This window comes from Oncorhynchus gorbuscha, linkage group LG08 (genome assembly GCF_021184085.1).
Source record: "Oncorhynchus gorbuscha isolate QuinsamMale2020 ecotype Even-year linkage group LG08, OgorEven_v1.0, whole genome shotgun sequence".
Lineage (NCBI taxonomy): Eukaryota > Metazoa > Chordata > Actinopteri > Salmoniformes > Salmonidae > Oncorhynchus > Oncorhynchus gorbuscha.
In genome coordinates, this window is record NC_060180.1 from 62,547,377 (window position 1) to 62,565,168 (window position 17,792).

The 17,792-nt window shown below is 43.3% G+C and overlaps 1 protein-coding gene across 1 annotated transcript in view; it reads left to right on the forward strand.

The window, feature by feature from the left end:
- The first annotated feature begins 13,351 nt into the window (after positions 1–13,351).
- Positions 13,352–17,792, forward strand: part of LOC124040962 (protein FAM110B-like) — a 47,144-nt gene continuing 42,703 nt past the window's right edge. Inside the window, exon 1 of the mRNA XM_046358098.1 lies at positions 13,352–13,653. The gene's annotated coding sequence lies outside the window, so the exon portion shown is untranslated. The remainder of the gene's footprint in view (positions 13,654–17,792) is intronic.

Consider the following 17,792-nt stretch of genomic DNA (forward strand, 5'->3'; position numbering starts at 1 on the left):
AAACTGATTTAAATACCCACTGAGTGACATGGCATTGGTAGTGCTGAAGCCCACAAACCTGTCTGTCTGCCTGCCAGTCTGTCTGTCTGTACGCCCATTATTATTCCTTCCGTCTGTTTGCCTGTCTGTCTGCATTGTTTTTGATGTGTCTTCATGACTTCTCCTCAGACTATTTTTCGTAACACAGACATGACGTGGTGTTGAGTGAAATATCTGCTTAGGCTTTTGCATAGTAATGGAAGATCTATAGCACTCATCTTTTGAAGTAATTTTGCATTTTTGAGGTTAACCTTTGCTTCAGAATGGAGTTGTTGACGAGCAGCCGTTCACGAAATGAGCAGAAGTACAATATGTAATGCCTTTTTACTGAAAGTGAATGATACCATCAGTTGATAAGATGACCAGATATGATTATCATACAAATCGGAACAAAAGCCTTCATTTTACAATGCAGAGGCAACGGCCTACATGTAAATTATTTTGCAAAATGGCTATGACTACTAAACAGCAAACACACATCTAAAAGGAGATGATACTTATGCAGACACACTGACAAAATACACAACCAGGACATACAAGAAGAAACCGTTGAATGATCATAAAGATAACACTCAGATAAGGTATTGACCTCATACCAGATAGTAGCCCTAACTTCCTGCAGAATAAGGTCCTCCCCACTCTTCATAGCATTCCTGTGTTATCAGACTGGTGGTGCTTGGGCCTCTGTGGATCTGCCTGTCCCTGGACAAGCCCTGATCCTGGTGATACTGGCCAGGGAACAAGCTCGACTGTGAAGGGGAGAAGATTATAAAAGACTATAAGTTTGGGGAAGATTACATTAACAACTCATAGGAATCCAAGGCAGGCTGACTACACCCACACTGGCCACCCCAAGCCAGTAGTGCATGACTCTGGGAAGAGTTGATCTAGATTAAGATAATGTTGTTTGACAGTACTCTTCTTTTTGGAATATATTTCTTTATGAAATACTCTCTGGTACTATTGTCTGACTTCTGGGAAAATTCAATAAATGACCTGGCTTTCCAGAAATTCTGCTTGGAGGATTCTGTATTTCCTTCTTATTCTCTCCTGATTCCAGGAATCATTCAAATGGGATTTCAGGAAAACAAAGGAATTTATAGAAAACCCTTGTCTGACAATATTTTGTTATGTAAAGTAAAGTTATCTGGCAGTACTCCTCATTCTGGATGTTACGAATCCCTTTTGGCCCGACAGTCTAGGGGGATGGTAATGAGACCCGTAACATAACTCATGCAAATTATTATTGTGACAAAGTAAAAGTGTGCACGAAATAACCACGACAACAGAAATCTACCGTCAAACTCTAGGTTTATTTATAAACACACGGTAATGGGGAGAACAGGAAAAGGGGCTGAGCTGGACCCAAGGAAAGAAACAATAAGTATTCAAAAACACCCCTAAGCTAGACTAGCCTACTTTAACAAAAGCTAACTAACTAACTAACCAAAAATACAGTGGGTGGTCCGCCCAGTTCTAACTAGTGTATTTAACAAAGTTCACCTACGGGTAGTGTATGCCCATGGGCGACTTATCTTGGTTTCCCCTTTTCCTACCAGCAAACAAACAAACACCATAACCCAAAAACAATACTCACAGGTGATGACAAAGTGCTATGGAGGTGCTTTAAACAAAAGAGAGGTTAAGACACAAAGCGAGAGTGAACCACAGAGACCTACAGACATGGCATTTACAGAGAGATTGAGCTGAGCTTTAGAACAAACAAATGATGGGGTTTTTAAACCATGGGGAAGGAACTGTGATAGGTCAGGAAATAGGAGGTGTGTCTTCTGATTGAAGATTGATTGTTGACTGATTGGGGAGTGATGGTTTTCACCTGTGAGGGGAGAAGGAGAGAAAAGAAACACACACACAGGATACACACACACACAGGATAACTGTATCCGTAACACTGGAATTGTCTGACTAAACCATTACCTCTTGAATGGTGTTTTTTCTGTTAATCTCCCCAGCAGACAAGCTATCGACCTACAACTCCTACAACAGTTTTGTCATCCTTTCTCTTCAACTGGCACTGATTGTCTGTACTGTACCATGCTCTTCTCCTTGGTGGAAAGTGCTGTGGAAGTCTTGGGTAAGGCAGAAATCTTGCCTTGCTCAGAGTCAGGGTCTCACCACTCATCATCCCTAATGATCTCCATATGGGCTGACTGCAGCTCAATGCCAGTGTACTCACTTCCTGTTCTGACTAACTATAGGGAGTCACACCAGTGGAAAATCCTGAACTCCTGGTATAGAAGAAACTAATACAGGGAGTTATTTCTGACCCTGTGACTTGACAAAGAGGAACTCCATGCCTTGGATTCAGTTTGAAGAACAGGTCCCAGTATACTGTAAGGCCAGGGTAAAGAATGATAATCCATGGACACTGTGACTTCAGATAAGACTCATGGTATAATTAGAGCAACACAACTTCAGCAACAAATAAAATACAATGAGAAATCATATGAGCAGAGAGCTGGCATCTGGCTTGGCACCAAGCTCTAAACTGAACAACTATCCCAGAAACCTCTGCTCTTTATACCCAGAGCAACAGCATCCAGTATGAAAATAAAGATCATCCAATTACCGCCCCACATCACCCTGTGTCTCTCATAGAAGCATATTTCTACTTACCTTTTACCACAGTGCAAACATAAAAAACATACATTATGGAAGGGCAAGATAAATATCATGCGCTGAATAAAGGAGTGAAAAGGCCTGGAGTGTCACTGAAGCAAACCTTCACTGAGGTGGCTCATGCAATTTTCAGCCACAATACTGTTTTGATGTCAATCTTTCACAATTCCATACACTCTGTCTAGTCTCTCTTTGCCCAGAACGTCGTCTGGATGTCCTCTCTGACCCCTCTTTATAAACCCATCATCTCTGCTGAGCTGAGGGAGAAGGCACAGTTCCTTAGCTCGCTTGTAGTATTAAATAACTGCAGAGGGAAGCAGTGTGTCTATTGATGTTGGCCACGCAGTTTAGCACACCCCAACCATCCTTTTCCTTTGTTACTGTGATTCTAACCTTTAATCCAATATATGACCTTTCTCCTTGTTGTTTAAGTGATTTTAGACAGACTGAAAGACATACTTATCTTGTTAAAAGAACAAAAACCCTGTAAGAGGTTAATATAATGGTATTCAGACCTAAACAAACAGATTTTGACTATAATTTTTTCATTCCAAATGAAATTAACATGGTAGAATTTAGATTACATAGATAAGTCTTGTATATCGCTGTAATATGCATGCGGTCTCTCTCTCTCTCTCTCTCTCTCTCTCTCTCTCTCTCTCTCTCTCTCTCTCTCTCTCTCTCTCTCTCTCTCTCTCTCTCTCTCTCTCTCTCTCTCTCTCTCTCTCTCTCTCTCTCTCTCTCTCTCTCTCTCCCTCTCTGTGCTGGTTCAGCAGACGCTTCTTTCCTGAATGAGCACTTCCTCGTCTGGGCTCTGTGATCAGTGGGGCAGCTGTTAAGAGGAATGTGGAATGGAGGAGAGCATCAGCACAATGATCCCCCTCTCCCTCTCTTTACCTTTCACTCTTTCTCGTTCGTGCTCCCTTTCACTCTCCCTTCTCTCGCTCCTTCCCGTCTCCTTTTCACCTCTATCGCTCTATATAATATCCTTGGCCCTCCTTTTCCTTCTTGTTCCCTCTCCTCTCTTGCATGGTCAGGACACTGGGAATATGAACATGGATTTGAACTACTTTAACTACCTGGTATTCCTGTATGCTGCACTTACCATACGATACCACTATTCACCAATATCATACATGTATCTCTGTGTTGTGTATTTGTACTCTCTTACAATGAAGTAAGTGTTGGCAGCTTCCTCTAAAAACAACATCCAAGCAGGAATATGAGGAAACACCTCAGATATTTTCCTCCAGTTTCAAGCATTAACCAAGGTTATGAAAAAGTGCTCCAGACTTACAAATCATTAGTTACCTTAGAGAACATCTCTACTATATGAATACCAGACAGAGCTCAGCCCCGGCCCTGATTGGCAGATCTGGGAGTTTCTGTGAGTGGGGTCCATTCGGGTCATGGCTACAGCTTTTGTCAAATGAACATTGAAAGTAAAAAAAATATAAAAAAATCCTAACCTTAACCTAATTCTCCTAACCTGCTACGTTAATTCTCATAACCTGCTGTGTAAGTTCTCCTAACCTGCTACGAAAAGTCAAATCTGACTGACGTTAATTTGACAAAAGCTGGATCCCTTCTAGCCATGACCGTCTGTACCGTTGTCTTGCCAGTTCTCTGGGAGCAGAGAGTGTGGGAACATGACCTACATTATACTGGAGATTGGTTGCAGATGCAGCCTCGGTGCTGTTGAAGCAGGGAGCTGCTATTGAATCAGCAAAAACCCAGGCTTCCTCTGAGGTTTGCCCCCAAGCATGAGATTTCTCTCTCGGAGGAGGTCTGGAAGTCTCCTTACATGTCCTCTATCTTACTATGAGGAGAGAGACACACACAGAGAGAGAAGGAGAGAGGGAGACAGAGAGATGAAAAGGAGAGACACGGAGAGAGAGGGAGACAGAGAGATGAAAAGGAGAGACACAGCGAGAGGGAGGAAGACGGAGAGATGAAAAAGAGAGAGACACACAAAGAGAGAGAGAGAGAGAGAGAGAGAGAGAGAGAGAGAGAGAGAGAGAGAGAGAGAGAGAGAGAGAGAGAGAGAGAGAGAGAGAGAGAGAGAGAGAGAGAGAGAGAGAGAGAGATGAAAAGGAGACAGAGAGAGAGAGAGAGAGAGAGAGAGAGAGAGAGAGAGAGAGAGAGAGAGAGAGAGAGAGAGAGAGAGAGAGAGAGAGAGAGAGAGAGACGCAAAGCAAAGAGAGAGAGAGAGAGAGAGAGAGAGAGAGAGAGAGAGAGAGAGAGAGAGAGAGAGAGACACACACAAAGAGAGAGAGAGAGAGAGAGAGAGAGAGAGAGAGAGAGAGAGAGAGAGAGAGAGAGAGAGAGAGAGAGAGAGAGAGAGAGAGAGAGAGAGGAGAGAGAGAGAGAGAGAGACACACACAAAGAGAGAGAGAGAGAGAGAGAGAGAGAGAGAGAGAGAGAGAGAGAGAGAGAGAGAGAGAGAGAGATGAAAAAGAGACAGAGAGAGAGAGAGAAAGAGAGAGAGAGAGAGAGAGAGAGAGAGAGAGAGAGAGAGAGAGAGAGAGAGAGAGAGAGAGAGAGAGAGAGAGATACAAAAGAGAGAGAGAGAGAGAGAGAGAGAGAGAGAGAGAGAGAGAGAGAGAGAGAGAGAGAGAGAGAGAGAGAGAGAGAGAGAGATAGTGAGCTTCCGTCATAAGATACATTTCACTGCGGTGCATAAAGTAGAAAGTGCTTTCTTGCATGAAATGCCATCACACTGATATCTGTGTAAGACACAAGACACAGCCATTCTCAGGTTATGGGAATTTGTGGACATCTCTCATCAGTTAGCTTATTTTGATCAGTTGGTTTTTGTTAAGGCTAACACTTCTTCCAACCAACATAACATGTGGTCATAACACTTGTGTAAAAGTCTGCACAGTTTTTACAACAACATGAACAGTTTATTGTAGAGGTGACCGTGGTGATGGTGACATAATTTGTCATGTGCTGCTTTCCAAGTTTTCTCGAGTATAACTACCCTCTGTTTGCAAAATTCATGACTCATATAACCAGTATCACCTTCTTTCCCAAGCACTCCCTTTTCCACAAGGTTTGCCGTTGAGTTCAATTCTCCGCTGGCAAAATGAACCACGGGCCGTTTTCCATGGAAAAGGATTTACCAGATTGGGAATGGGGCCCAGAATGTACCCCACACTGTCGTTACTGTACTGTATCACGGCTATTGACAGCTAATGATGATGCTGCTGTGACGGCTGTCTAATAGCTCCTTTAACCACACTCGTTTCAGGGATTTTAAACACATTCAGACTGCATTGATTAACTGCTTTGCCAGGGAAAACATGCCACAATGATGCTCCCCAACGAGCAAGGATTCCTATGCTGCTCTACGACTTGTATAGCCAACCACAGCCCCTAAGGTCCTCTGCCAATGGCCATATCTGAAATTGGTCAATGACCCTGATAATAGCCTGTGTGATTAATCTATACATAATGTCACTGCCAAGTGAATTACATGATTATATGGTTATTAACATGGTTTATAGAATAACATGGTTGAGTGAGGTTTACCTGAACACTAAAGGACTACATTTCTTCCCAACATCTCACGTAAGGAGGAGACCATTCAAAACATACAGTAAACCCCACACACCTGGATGAAGTGATGTCACCTACTAACATTTACAGATGTTTGTCAAATTGGATAGACTTTCCTAACTAACTAAGATTAATGGGCCTTTAAAGGGTTTCTGGTGTTTTTTAAAATTTGATATATATATCACTGCATTCCAGAACAATTTGGTCTCCATATCAGTGTTCAATGAACCAACAACGTGCTTTGGGCCAATCGACATGGGAAAACACACTCAACCATGTTAAACCCATTGTAAACCCAATCTCTCCAGAACTTTCATTACACACACTTGGCCACTATTCCCAGTGATTAGTAATTGTATAAGTGTTTGGTTTACCATTGTCCTGTCAATTATTGTTCCCATGTCCGTTGGTGGTGTGAGTACCTATGCGTTGGTGCAGCTGTTATGCTGCGTGTCTTATATATTGGGTATTATTGGGTATCGTCCCGTGTCGTTCAACAAGGTTTACCCTCGCTCTTTTGTTTGGGTACAGCCCAGTGTTTTTGTATATGTGTTTGCTTTGAGTGTATTAAAAACCCATATTGTGTATTCCTGCACCTGTCTCCAAATCCTTTATACCAGCGTGACACCCACTCAACCATGTTAAACGCATTCAGCTGTGTTAGTCTACTTTCAACCCCTGATCTGTTTCACCTGTCTTTGTGATTGTCTCCACCCACCTCCAGGTGTCTCCTGTTTTCCCCATTAGTCCCTGGTGTATTTATCCCTGTGTTTCCTGTCTCTCTGTGCCAGTTCGTCTTGTTTTGCCAAGTCAAAACAAGACGCCATATTTGCCTGCCTGACCGCTGCCTGTCCTGACCTCGAGCCTGCCTATCGCCTGGTACTGTTTGGACTCTGACCTGGTTTATGAACTCTAGCCTGTCCTGACCTCGAGCCTGCCTATCGCCTGGTACTGTTTGGACTCTGACCTGGTCTATGAACTCTAGCCTGTCCTGACCTCGAGCCTGCCTATCGCCTGGTACTGTTTGGACTCTGACCTGGTTTATGAACTCTAGCCTGTCCTGACCTCGAGCCTGCCTATCGCCTGGTACTGTTTGGACTCTGACCTGGTTTATGAACTCTAGCCTGTCCTGACCTCGAGCCTGCCTATCGCCTGGTACTGTTTGGACTCTGACCTGGTTTATGAACTCTAGCCTGTCCTGACCTCGAGCCTGCCTATCGCCTGGTACTGTTTGGACTCTGACCTGGTCTATGAACTCTAGCCTGTCCTGACCTCGAGCCTACCTATCGCCTGGTACTGTTTGGACTCTGACCTGGTTTATGAACTCTAGCCTGTCCTGACCTCGAGCCTGCCTATCGCCTGGTACTGTTTGGACTCTGACCTGGTCTATGAACTCTAGCCTGTCCTGACCTCGAGCCTGCCTATCGCCTGGTACTGTTTGGACTCTGACCTGGTCTATGAACTCTAGCCTGTCCTGACCTCGAGCCTGCCTATCGCCTGGTACTGTTTGGACTCTGACCTGGTTTATGAACTCTAGCCTGACCTCGAGCCTGCCTATCGCCTGGTACTGTTTGGACTCTGACCTGGTCTATGAACTCTAGCCTGTCCTGACCTCGAGCCTGCCTATCGCCTGGTACTGTTTGGACTCTGACCTGGTCTATGAACTCTAGCCTGTCCTGACCTCGAGCCTGCCTATCGCCTGGTACTGTTTGGACTCTGACCTGGTTTATGATGTTATGCAGGTGAGTGAGGACCCAAAAGCGACTTAACAGAAACTGAGTTTATTCAAGTCCAAACAGAAAAAAACAAATCCTGAATCCTTAACAGGAAATGTCCAAACGGGGATAACAGAAATCCTCTAGATTGTAGAGGGGAATAACAGGATAAGCGGCCACAGACTGCCGGTCCCTTCGGGTAGGCGCAGGCCGTAGCTGACAGAGACACCTGCTCACACGCAGCATCTGATGAAGGCAAAACACGACAGGACGGAACAAGAACACAGTACAGAAAACAAGGATCCGACAAGGACAGAAGCAGAAACAGAGAGAGAAATAGAGACTTAATCAGAGGGCAAAATAGGGGACAGGTGTGAAAGAGTAAACGAGGTCGTTAGGAAAATGAGGAACAGCTGGGAGCAGGAACGGAACGATAGAGAGAGAGAGAGAGAGAGGGATAGAGAGAGGGAAAGAAACCTAATAAGACCAACAGGGGGAAACGAGTAGAAGAGAAAGCACAGGGACAAGACATGACAATATATGACAATACATGACATATGAACTCTAGCCTGTCCTGACCTCGAGCCTGCCTATCGCCTGGTACTATTTGGACTCTGACCTGGTCTATGAACTCTCGCCAGTCTCCGACCTGCCTTTTGCCTACCCCTTTTGGTATAATAAATATAAATCAACCATCTGCTTCCTGTGTCTGCATTTGGGTCTCGCCTTGTGCCCTTTTACACCCCTTGGCTCTGACGTTTAGAATAGATTCATTATGATATCAATAGGGTCATTGACCAACTTCAATTATTTCAAATAATTATTTGTTGTATAATCCTCATTGGAGTATCATTGGAAGCGGATCATCTTCATTTGAACAGGTCAATTATCCTTAAGTGTAATTTGTCTCCCCATAACATCATGTTACAGCTTTCTAAATCATGTGACAAATGTTTTTGTTTTCTTGATCGACAAATAGTTTGGCCATTTTTGTGTGTACGTCTGTCATTACAAGAAGTCAGGTGTTCCGGCCTGGTTTTGTCATGGCTAAGTAACAGCATATAGGGTTTGCCCGAAACGGAGCCCTCAGAAGCAGGCGAGCTCAGTGGGAAACAGCCCTCCCTTTCAGCCCAGCGCGTGTACTTAATGAATTTCGACACGTTCCCCATTCCTTTCTATCTCCCCTACCAAAATGAATAGAAGCAGGGCTCTACACTGAAAGGCTACGAGGCGAAATCTAAATGAAAGGAGATATTGTGTTGACACTATGGGACTTCCTAAAAAAAAAACGTTAAAAAAAACTATGGGACTTCCTGTCTGTATATTGTCTGCTTTCACAATATCCAATAACAGTGGGTCATGTTACAAGATAAGGGATCTAGAGAGCTGCTACAATATGTCTGTTGTTTGAATAACATGAATTTTATCAACTGTGATCTCTCTTTAGGCTCCGGGAGGAACATGATTTCTAAGCCCATGTGAGAGCCATACTATGTGATCATGACACCAAAACCACAAGCACGACGAGATCACACGATCAGAGTCCAAGACCACAACACCAATTCCTGGCACAACTAGTTTATAGCTTCAATTAGGCATTTCACTACATCTAATTCCTCTCAGTTTATGCAACATTTTCACAGAAGACCCTCTGTGATTTGTCTAAAAGAGATGAAAGCACTGGCCTTTTTCGAAATAACCTGCTGTCTAATTATGGCTGTAGACAGACAATAAGATGCCTCACTTGGCCAATTAGAGATAACAAACATTAAATCAAATATGTTGGGCTGTAACAGCAGTCATCTCTCTCTCTCCATCCCTTTCTCTCTCTCTCTCTCTTCCATATATCCCTTTTTCCAACTCTCCCTGTTAATCTTTCATCCTTCCCTTTCTCTCCATCTCACTGTCCATCCCTCCCTTTCACTATCTATCTCTTTCTCATCTCTCTCTCTCTAATCACTGCACAGTCGTGGGCCAGGCATGGCAGCGTGCCATCAGGATTGATTTGAAGACCCTCCTCCTGAAAAGAGGACAATGAGGCCGAGGAGGTGGGTGCGCAGGGGCTCGCTTCTGATTAAATTCCACACAATTTGTTCCTCAGAGGGTTCCAACCCCTCAACACATACCCCTCCGCCCCCTCTGTATCCCACACAGCAGCTGGTCACAATGATTATAATAACACCCTGCACCTAGGTCAGAACGTAATGCCAGCAGCCACATGTGAGGGAGGTGATATAGTAGTGTTAGCATAGCAGGGGGTGATCTGATCTCACTGTCTGGTCTCTGAGGTGTTGTTTTATCTAATGGATGTGATGATATCAGACACACTGTCGATGCTTGACTGAAGGCCCTTTGACAGACGATTTATGATCTCTTCATTATTTATTTATGATTTATTTGAGTAGGGACCCTTGACATTACTGTGCTGTATGTCTGCGAGAAGCAGTTATTGTCCATTTTTTATTTAACCTTTATTTTGTCAAGTCAGTTAAGAACAAATTCTTATTTTACAATGACGGCCTCGCCCGGCCAAACCCTCGCATAATAACCAGGATGACGCTGGACCAATTGTGTGCAACCCTATCGGACTCCCAATCACAGCCGGTTGTGATACAGCCTGGGATCGAACCAGGGTCTATAGTGACACCTCTAGCACTGAGATGCAGTGCCTTAGACCGCTGCGCCACTCGGGTCAATGCCCTGCTCTCTTGCTGTGTTCCATGGGAGAGTTTTGTGCTGCCACCTTAAAGTTCCTGACTTCTGTTCCATGCGCCACTAAATCATCAGATGTGGTTGTCCTACTTCCTGTTGTTCTATTGTTCCCATTTCTCCAGATAGACATCAAATCTCCAATAACACCCTGTTGCCCATAGTGCTTTGCAGAGCTCTAATGTGGCTCTGGTCAAAAGTAGTGCATTATAAGATACAGGATAGGTTGGGAAATGAGATGCATAATGAGCGAATGGTATCTGAAACCCTTCCCCATTATATTAGATATTCAATACCAAATGCCTCAATGTCTGTCCGGAGATGTCTTTTGTCTGAGAAGCATCTAAGGATATCCTCGAGAAAGGAAGGACTCAGTGAGTCTGAATATCTAGTAAGATGCTTCATGGATTGCAGTACAAGCATTGTTTTATTGATTTCATTCTTCTTCATTCTGACAATCTCCCAACAGTACCCCCGTCTCTCATGCAGTCATGGAAACCCCTGGAGTGTCTGTGCCAATGGTGCCAATATCCATCCCCGTCAGCTCAGAGGGAGCTGATGGCATTGTAGGACAAGCCTGGCACTGGTAGGGTTCCAGCAGGCCTGGCATGGGACACACAAGGAAGGGCATCCTAAATGGTTATTTGTGTGACAGTGGAACAGAGCTTAGTACCATGTGTTTCTGAAGGTCCCTTTGGTGAGAGGGGGAATGAAGGAGCTGTAATCCTGTGGTGAGAGGGGGAATGAAGGAGCTGTAATCCTGTGGTGAGAGGGGGAATAATAATATTTCTGACTGTTATCCTAGGATAGGATAAGTAATCCCTCTCACCCCCCCCCCCTTAAGATTTAGATGCACTATTGTAAAGTGACTGTTCCACTGGATGTCATAAGGTGAATGCACCAATTTGTAAATCGCTCTGGATAAGAGCGTCTGCTAAATGACTTAAATGTAAATGTAAATGGAATGAAGGAGCTGTAATCCTGTGGTGAGAGGGGGAATGAAGGAGCTGTAATCCTGTGGTGAGAGGGGGAATGAAGGAGCTGTAACCCTGTGGTGAGAGGGGGAATGAAGGAGCTGTAATCCTGTGTTGAGAGGGGGAATGAAGGAGCTGTAATCCTGTGGTGAGAGGGGGAATGAAGGAGCTGTAATCCTGTGGTGAGAGGGGGAATGAAGGAGCTGTAATCCTGTGGTGAGAGGGGGAATGAAGGAGCTGTAATCCTGTGGTGAGAGGGGGAATGAAGGAGCTGTAATCCTTTGGTGAGAGGGGGAATGAAGGAGCTGTAACCCTGTGGTGAGAGGGGGAATGAAGGAGCTGTAATTCTGTGGTGAGAGGGGGAATGAAGGAGCTGTAATCCTGTGGTGAGAGGGGGAATGAAGGAGCTGTAATCCTGTGGTGAGAGGGGTAATGAAGGAGCTGTAATCCTGTGGTGAGAGGGGGAATGAAGGAGCTGTAATCCTGTGGTGAGAGGGGGAATGAAGGAGCTGTAATCCTGTGGTGAGAGGGGGAATGAAGGAACCATAATCCTGTTGCATCTCCATAAATCCTGCAGCAATTAACATTAATGAGGCTGGTGAAAAGGCAGATGGGAGGTTTACTGAGGGCCCTGAGACAAAAGAGGGTCATTTGTACTAATCTATGACTGTTCTGTCTAAACTACGAGGACACCAGAATCTTAAGAGTTCTCAAGTGTCTGCTTGTATTCACAGTGACATAATTTGAGGATTTTACTTTTCAAGGATAGTGTTGGTTTATTTCTGACTGTGTAAGCAAGCATGGGTTGATGGTGAGTATGGATGTGGTAGAGACTGGGAACAGCACAGCTGTGTGTGTGTGTGTGTGTGTGTGTGTGTGTGTGTGTGTGTGTGTGTGTGTGTGTGTGTGTGTGTGTGTGTGTGTGTGTGTGTGTGTGTGTGTGTGTGTGTGTGTGTGTGTGTGTGTGTGTGTGTGTTCAAGTGTCTGTGTGTTTGTGTGGGTGTGCATTCAAGTGTGTGAGCGTGTCTGTGTGTGTGTGTGTGTGTGTGTGTGTGTGTTCAAGTGTCTGTGTGTTTGTGTGGGTGTGCATTCAAGTGTGTGAGCGTGTCTATGTGTGTGTGTGTGTGTGTGTGTGTGTGTGTGTGTGTGTGTGTGTGTGTGTGTGTGTGTGTGTGTGTGTGTGTGTGTGTGTGTGTGTGTGTGTGTGTGTGTGTGTGTGAGAGAGAGAGAGAGAGTGTGTCTGTGTGTGTTTTGGAGGTATTCCCTGTCTGTGTAGCCTACTTATAAGTGACCACTTTCATTCTTGCATAAAGAACAAAAAGAACTTCGAGGCACATGATCATATGTGCTTTTGTTAAAAAGTCACAAGGCGCATCTTTCATTTCAAGGCACAGATTGGATCATGCTCCCTAATTATTCAATGAGGCTGATTAAAGTGATATGAGATGGACAAAATGAATATTAATATATAAACGAATGTCTGTCTATGCCAATGCCTGAAGATCACCGGGTTATGGTTAGGGAAATGGTTATCATTAAATTATGTCACAGAAATATATCAAAACTGGAACATTTGCTCCGTTATTGCTTTGATGAAAGTGTATACCAGCCAGCATGATCCGTCTTCATAAAAAGGACGCATCTCCTTTAAGAGAAAATGGGGCGCAACATCTACAATGGTAGGGGTGCACAATCGACTGAGAATGAAAAATAACATCATATCTCTAGCACCAATTATTTATCGTTAACAATTCATCAACAGTTATGTTATAATAATCAAGCAATGTGAATTTAAATCATTATACGAAGATTCGTATGCAAGAACATTTGGAATATGTCCCTTGTCACCCCTTTCCCTGGCGCCGTCATTGTATGGATACGGACTGTACAGTGCGCTGCAGATTGCGTTGAATTAGCTGTTTGGTGTTGCCCTACAGTTTGGAGGCCATCCCCACACGTTCTGTATAACGGAACGATATTGCAGTATCCTTTGTTTTCCTTCGCTGGGTATCAAGGTAAGGAATTGACCTATGGTTTACCATATGCTTGTCTAGTAGCCGATATATTCTGCACAGACTGGCGTTGCCATGCATTCTTGACTTTTTTCGTCCGTTTCCCTCAATTCTCCATCACCGTAGGCTGAATGGATTGTTTGAATGATGTTAACTAGCTAGCTAGTTATTAAACACAAAATATGGAATAAAGTCAAGTCTGAGTAAAGTCAATTTCAGAATAAATTCGTGAACATGTGCGACGTCGTGTTTCAACCGGCATGCAAGCACCGGGCAACGTTCGTGCGTACTCCACTGTTGTTTTTTTGGGCTCACAATGCTCCATACAGGTTGTTGGTGGCTGTAATTTAGTAGCTACACTAGTTCTACAACGTTGCGTCATTACACCAGCCTGAAGCAGCAGGTCACAACGAAACGATGCAACTAAACCTCAATGTTGCTCTCTTTTTTTCGGTTTTAACATTCTGTCATTATGATGTTTTGGGTGGCTCGAGCGCTGGGGGATTGCGTAGTCAGCATGGTTATTGTATGATTGTATGGGGTTATGAGATGTGACATAATTCGAGTAATTGCCCGCTAACGAGCAGGGAAACTTGGACTCGCCAGTCCACTGAGAACATGGCATACAGGACAATGTTATGGTTCTTCTGATATATTGAGGTGTTTTTCTGTTTTGACTGACATTTTTAGGCTGAGACACTGTCTTTATTACATTAGTGGAAATTAAGTGCAAGTGTATTGCATTGATTATATATTAGCATTAGGTCTGTTAGCATCGAGTGCCAATAGTTTAAAGCGGCAATCAGAAGTTGAAACATTAACTAAGTGGATTCCCCGCCCCTGTTTCTGGTAAAAAGCTGAAGGATGGTGCTGAAGAATTGCAACAACTCTCAAATTCATAGACAGAGCTATGGCTGCAAGTACTGACCGTCCATGATATCAACATTCTAGTTTTAACCATGTTTTGAGGCTCCTATATAGTGTTTGTTAACATTTACTTTGTTTACAAACATTGGATTGAAACAAGCTTATATTTTGGGTCTGATGGGGTACAACAGTTGAACTAAGTTGAACTAACTCTGGCTGAATCATTTGATCTACAGTGCCTGGTACACAGCTGCACACAACAGGTTTAGTGTCAAAAGCTAAATATTGGGATTAGAGTGTGTGTGTTCGTTGGTAGGCTGGCGTGGAAAATGCATTTGGGTATTTTATATCAGTGTGAACAGATTCTCAGGAGAATACGAGGGAAAAGCATTAGGCTTGGATGAATTTAGCAGAAACACTTTATTTGAATATTCCGTCATACTGCCTGCATAAGTCATAAACATAACATAATATGTTTCCTACTGACAGTATGTTAAGCATGATATGCTTAGATCAGGTTTATGACAAGAGACCAACAGTGGGGGTCATAAAGTAATGTCATGTTTAAGTCCCTTTTATTACACATCAAATGTGTGCATTAAAAGTTAAGCTACCATTTTAAAAAAAATCTGCATTTGGCCCTGGCCTAAATCATTTTAAAGGGATACTGCGAGATTCTGTCAATTATCTCTACAGGTATGCTAGCGTAATGCTACTGTACTTGTAGACTTCCAGTCACTGCGCTACTGCTAGTTAGCTTTGGCTCGCAAAACTAACTTCCGTCGCACTGCCCGCAGAGACATTAAAATGGTATCCACGAGTTCTTCTGACTGTAGAAAAACGGCTTACTTGCCAGAATTTCACAGTATCCCATTAAAGCTTGACACTGCTGTGATGCATATAGCATAACAGCAGTAGCCAAACATTTTAGGCAAGAAACCTGACGGTGTGCGTCATAGGTTGCCGACATGAAACAACACATAATGACACCGTTGACACATTCTGTCCCTGCTGTGTAATTGGACAATTTGAATTCCCCTCTTGATCACATGAATATTGAACACTAAACCTGCCCAGTTGCTCACCAATAAACTCATCCCTTATCTGGCCTGGCCTTGCACACCTGGGCTGGCACAGCCAAGACAACAGCAGCTGTTGATTCTAGTGTTCATCACTAAAACGTTTTATTTGTGAGGAATGCTGAACCTTGACGAATTGGAGAGACTGACATGTCTGACACATGGGTCTCACAGTCAATGTCAGGTCAGTGTGATACATTTTATTCATTTCACTATTCCCAGTAATCTGGAGTAGTAGGCTGTGCTATTATACACTACATGTTTGTTGCCCCTTGCAAAGGGATATCATTATCTGCTAGCCTACACTCTGCTATGGCAAGCAGCAAGGGATAATGTCAAGAGGAACACAGAAAGGCAGTAAATGCTAACTCTAAATTGTATTACCTTTACTAGGGAGTCATTAGCTTCACTCCTGAAAGTGTTATGACTGCTGCTTGTACTGAATGTCCATAGTGCTGCTGCCTCTCTATGCCATAAACATGAACCAAAAGTACCTCCTTAACATCTGTTGTGTTTAGATTAAAACGAAACATGAAGATGATAAGCTAGCCTACACATTTTCTTGCACAGGGAAAACCAGTAAGTCACTTGAAAATATCACTTGTATGAAAATGTAGGCATGTTCCTAAAAACATTGAGGACCTACAGTGCCTTCAGAAAGTATTCATACCCCTTGACTTATTCTACATTTTGTTGTTACCGCCTGAATTCAGAATGGATTAAATAGTTTTTTTTCTCTCGCATGTCTACACACAATACCCCTAATGACAGTGAAAACATGTTTTTAGAAATGTTAGCACATTTATTGAAAACGAAATATAGATATTGAATTTACATAAGTATTCACACCCATGAGTCAGTACTTGTAGAAGCACCTTTGGCAGCGATTACAGAGTCTTTCTGGGTAAGTTTCTAAGAGCTTTCCACACCTGGGTTGTGCAACATTTGCCTATTATTATTTTCAAAGTTTTTCAAGCTCTGTCAAATTGGTTGTTGATCATTGCTGGACAACCATTTTCAGGTCAGGCCATAGATTTTCAAGTAAATTTAATTCAAAACTGTAACTCAGCCAGTCAGGAACATTCACTGTCTTCTTGGTAAGCAACTAGTGTAGATTTGGCCTTGTGTTTGAGTTTATTTTAAGGTGAATTATTCTCCCAGTGTCTGATGGAAAGCAGACTGAACCAGGTCTTCCTCTAGGATTTTGCCTGTGCTTAGCTTCATTCCAATTTCGTGATATCCAATTGCGATCTTGTCTCATCGCTGCAACTCCCCAACTGGCTCGGAAGAGGCAAAGGACGAGTCATGCGTCTTCCGAAACATGACCCGCCAAGCTGCGCTTCTTAACACCCGCCTGCTTAAGCTGGAAGCCAGCCGCACCAATGTGTTGGAGGAAACCATAAAGGAAAACATAAAGCCCCCCCCCCGGGTTTGGACCAATTGTGCGCCACCCTATGGGGCGATTAAACCCCAGGCTGTTGCGATGCAGTGCCTTAGACCTGCTTTTTCTATCCTAAAAAAACTCCCCAGTCCTTAGTGATTACAAGCATATCCATAACATGATGCAGCCACCACTATGCTTTCAAATATGGAGTGGTACTCAGTAATGTGTTGTATTGAATTTGCCTCAAATATAACACTTTGTATTTAGGACAAAAAGTGAATTGCTTTGCCACGTTTTCCAGTATTACTTTAGTGCCTTGTTGCAAACAGGATGCATGTTTTGGAATATTTTATTCTGTACAGGCTTCCTGTAGTGACTGGGTGTATTGATAAACCATCCAAAGTGTAATTAATGACTTCACCACGCTCAAAGGGATATTCAATATCTGCTGTTATTTTTACCCATTTACCAATAAGTGCCTTTTGCAAGGCATTGGAAAACAGCGTTGGTCTTTTTGGTTGGATATGTGTTTTGAAATTCACTGCTTGACTAAGGAACATTACAGATAATTAATTGTGTGTGGGGTACAGAGATGAGGTAGTCATTCAAATATCATGGTAAACACTTATTACACAGTTATTACACACAGTGACTCCATGCAACTTATTGTGACTTTTCTTGCAATTTTTTAACTCCTGAACTTATTTAGGCTTACCATAATAAAGGGGTTAAATACTTATCTTTAGAAGTGAAGCGCTAAGCTGCTGCAAATGCCTGACCTGGAACAATCTGCGAACACATGAGCATCCATA